Genomic DNA, 4,719 nt, shown 5'->3' with positions numbered 1-4,719 from the left:
TTTTTGTTTATTTGTTTTTGTTTTTGTTTTTGTTTTTGGTAACTGAAGCTGCTTAACGTTTACTTTTTATTGTTGTTACTATTGGTCCTAACAGTTGCGTAACTGTTGTGGGCTAAACTGTACAACAAATCTGGGAGGAAGGGAAGGCAACCTGCCTAACTCATTACCGGTCCATGGCATCTATGTTATCATTTTGCTGCTGTTTCGACAGAAGTTGGAAATGCTCTTTAAATCATAGGAACTTTTCTGCTGGCCTCTTTAACTAATGGCCAATGCCTTCATTTTCTTTTTCTTCAAAGACAAACTGTATTTATTCTCTGGCACATTAGGGGATTCTGTAACATGTGCTGAAGCAGCAAGATCTGGTATTTACTGGCATAATTTCAAGCCTACGACAGTACTACCTCAGTTCAAAGTAAAGCCGGATTTGCAGTCTTGGTGTACGACAGGAACTCCTTTATCTCTGTGCTGAGTTTCTCAAGAATGGTCGCCAGCCTTACTGAACTTGCAGCTTGTACAGATGCTGCTGCTGCTGGGTTTTGAATCACTAGCTGCAGGGTTTACTTCTCAGACAAAGCCTAAGTAGGGCACTGAAAAGTCTAAAATGGGATGAAACTCTGTGAATCAGACTTGGACAGAGGATTCAGAGTAGTAAAAAGTATAAAATGTGTAACTGAAACAACGTAAATTAAAAACATCAACCTGTATTAGGGGTATCTCTGTACCTTTGACACACTTGTTTAATCCTCTCTACGTAGGTGTTTATGTAGGTACTTCAGATTGCAAAAGCCTTTTCTTCTATTTACAAGCTCACTTTTGTCAGCTAACTGTTCTTAGCTGCATTTCTTGTAACCAAAAATCCACATAAGCATGCTAGAAATGCAGGGATGATAATGGGTATCGGGCAGATTCAAGAGCTAATGTTAACACAGTATTACCTTGCCATCTATAAAGTCCTGATATTTGCCTTTTACCAAGAAAGCACCATTGTAGCTGCAGGCGCTATTACAGGGAAGAACCATTGCAGTCACTTATCCTGATTTCTTTTCAAGGCTAACTGTGCATCCCATTTCCAGTGGCCTGAAAATCTAAGTAGTGTGGCAGCTACTGTCACAAAAGTCACATACAACTGTTGCACCAGACTAGCAGAATGTCATGCCACCTTGCTTCTCCTTTGATTGAAGTGTTTGTGTACATTTTAAGGGTACCCCGCCAGTGCCTGCTCTGAAAGACATGTAAGTATTGCTAAGTTATGAGTTATGTGAGGCTCTTTTTTTTTTTTTTTTCTTTAATCATTGTGCTTGGTGGAACCCATACTTCATTATTGACAATGCATTATCTTTTGGGTTGGTTTGTTTTTTGATTTTTTTTGAGGAAGACAAGAGTCCATGTCTTACAAACACAATGAACAGCAATGCAGTCTTCCTGCTTACATGCTGAATTTTTAGAACTGAGGATTGTATTACAGGACAAAGATGAATGTAAACTATTCCTTCCCTACTCCATTGGCACACTTTATTTTTCCATGTAATTTTTGGGGTCTTAAATCACAGCAATGCATAGGTTGATACAATATTAGATCTAAAATCAATTTAAATATCTAATCTGGTTGAGTTTTTCTCTTAATACTAATGCTATAAATGGTTTTAAGACATTCTAAAATGCTGCTCGTTCAAGTCTGGAACTAAAAAACCTGCATACCTTTGACATTTTCTGTCTGACCCCTCCCCACCCACTGCCAGCACTGGGTGTGGTACCTCCTGAATTCAGTGTTTTGAACGCCTCTATTTTCAAAAGTCCCTCTGTGTCAACTAAGAAATAATGCCACTAAAACAAATGGCTAAACCACATACAGCAACTTTTAAAAAAAAATACAACCTGACAAAATAATAAAATATTCTCTATCCTGTATATTTCACAAAGGCATATGCAATACTTACATTCTTAATTTAGTTTACAGAATGGAACCAAAATGTATAAATGTTATGTTTGCTAAAACTTCACAATGTATATTGGGTCTTTGTACATTTTGCCTGACTTACCTTAAATTTAAAATATTTTTTGCTATATAACCTTAACAGTTACTAAGCAGTGTTTTCTTTTTGGGTACGTATTGTTTCTGGATATCAAGATGTTAAATATATTTCTTGCTATTGTGATATGACAAGAGACTTATCTTGCTGTGTCTTCCAATGTACACGCTGTATATAAGGATAAATGTGATGCTGCTGGAGACCAGAATAAATGGAACTAGAGTAGTGTATTGTATTTAGTCTGTATTGATTATGGATGCTCTCCTTAATAGCCATATGCAATAAAATACGTTATTTATGAAAGGAGTAAAGTATTTGTGTGGCTGTTTTTTCTAGGGGTGAAGTGGATTTTTCTGGTTGTTTACATAAAATCAGTTTATTCTTTCTTTGGAATAGAAACACGTTTTCTGTGAATAAATCTAATTGCACTGCACATACTTGCTTTTTCCTTTTAACTTCTGAAACATTATGAAATAATTTTAAATCTTGTTTAAAGATAAAACAATTGGTTTTATAAAAGTGAAATTTGTGTATTTGAGGAAATAGCTAGGAGCAGAAATCATCTTAATTTTTAATTCCAGTTTTAAAAGTGAATGGAAGACTGTGGGAGTCCTTCTGGCAGCCTATTTAGTGAGAACAGACTTGCGCTATAGAAAGCTGTACAGTCACTTACACTGGTACAAGCAGAGTGGGAACCTAATGCTATTTGTAGTTATCTCCTGCTGCTGGTTTGCATGCAGGGAACCTGGGGTCACTGTAGCTTGATTTGTTCTGTAGGAATGTCTCTTAACACCTGACACCTTTTCCAATGTTCCTTGTACCCAGGAAAGTGATGGGTGTGGGTCAGGCTCCTGACAGGCAATGTGGCAATAAGGGATAGGGGACAACAACAGCATAAAAAAGCTTGATGTTTATTCTGCAGCAGTTTTGGTGAGAGCTCCCTTGCTTAAACTCGAGACTGACTGGGTGACATATCTTGGATCAGATGCAAGGCCTGCTGGTGCAAGGAGGAGACATGATCTCACTGTCTTTAGTGTTTAAACTCACTTGAGGTGAAGTCCTGCCTTGGGATATGTATATTTTGGCCACATCTGCCACTAAGCGGCTTGTACTTTCATGGTTGCCTGATGTTTTGGGGGCAGTTCAAGGGACCATACTCGTACACCTTGGACTTTAAAGGATAAAACCTGGCTCACTGTGGAGAGATCCTTCCTCTGAAAGTGTCTTGAATGGAAAGGAGTAGTTCTCTTTCTTGCAGCAGTAGGATCATCCTGTGGCTGCTAGAGTGTCCATATAAGCCACAAAGTGCAGAAATAAATGAACGTTCTCTCCCCAAGAGAGAACGTTCAGTTCCTTCTCTCATCTGTCCTGACCATCTTGTCTGTAGGCTTTTCTAGGGGAGAGAAAATGGGACACTCTGACTTTTGTAGTGCTTGCATCCTTGGCAAGAAAAAGCAATTGTTTCAATCTTTTAAATTGCTCTGGAGAAATACAGCTATCCAAAAGAAGTTACTCATTTTTCTGCTGTCAGCAGGGTATGGGAGTGGTATCTTACACTACCATAGAAGAAGAATGTCTTTGATAAGACATCCAGTGTCAGATTCTCTGGAAGGTGCAATTTCTGATAACCAGAAAATAAAAGAAACCTTTGGATACTTGTTACCCTCAGGAGTTTGATGTAATGTAGGATGCTTTGAAACACACCAACATTTGCACTTACTTGGTAGTGGTGCTTTTCAGTCATTTTCCATTGACTGTACTTCTCAAGAATAAGGAGTCCATGGCTTTCAGCCTCCTTGAGAACCTGCATTTACTCTTTGTGCTACATGCTTCAGAGAAGGGTTGATATGCGTCCAGGTGTCATCCCAGCTTGCTTTCCATTCTCAAATACCATAGGAATAGAAAAGGGTTTAGGTTCTTGCTGCACTCTAAAGTAATCTGTGAGAGTTCTGGGGTTTGCTTTTGAGAAAGCCATTGCTGAATAACGTAAAGAGGACAATTCTGGCTGGAGGTGCAAACCTTAATGCTCTGTGGGAGGCAAATAACCAACCAAATGTTTTAGTATGTTACTACAGTTTCAGTCTTTTCCAGATGGCCTTTCCACCTTGAGAAAGTTCAGCTTCAGTCAGCTCGTGCAGAGGTCAAAAAAATAATAGGGACAGAAAATGTCATCATTTATTTTTGAAAAGATAGATCCCAGTTGGGCTTTTTTTCTCTCAATTTTTTTTTTTTTTTTTTTTTTAAATCTTTGTGGTGTGTCCTATCTCTATATCAGACTAAACATATGTTTTATGAAGTTCAGTCTAGGGATGGGGAAACCATATCCTGTGGGATGGATATGGCCATAACATTGCTTCACATGAGCTATGAGCTCATTTTTTTTGCATTTTATTAGGCAACATAGTGTCATGTGTTAAATGCATGGCTGCCAAAAGTTTTTGAAAAGTCCACTTGATCTTCAGTATTTCCTTACACGGCCTCCTTGTGTTTTCTCTTTTCATGTTCTCTTTTCTCCTTCGCTAAAAGTGAGAAATACAATCGTAAAAATGCATCAATAAGTGCTAAACTGAATGTAGGAGGTGTGTCTAGAAGGTGAGCAACACTACTGCTAAAATACGAGCTCTTATGTAAGAAGAGGATGTAAACATCAGGCTATGTTTATGTGTCTCAAATGGAAGAGGCAGAA

Source organism: Zosterops lateralis (genome assembly GCF_965231275.1).
Source record: "Zosterops lateralis genome assembly, chromosome: 2".
Taxonomy (NCBI): Eukaryota; Metazoa; Chordata; class Aves; order Passeriformes; family Zosteropidae; genus Zosterops; species Zosterops lateralis.
This window is presented reverse-complemented; position numbering follows the sequence as displayed.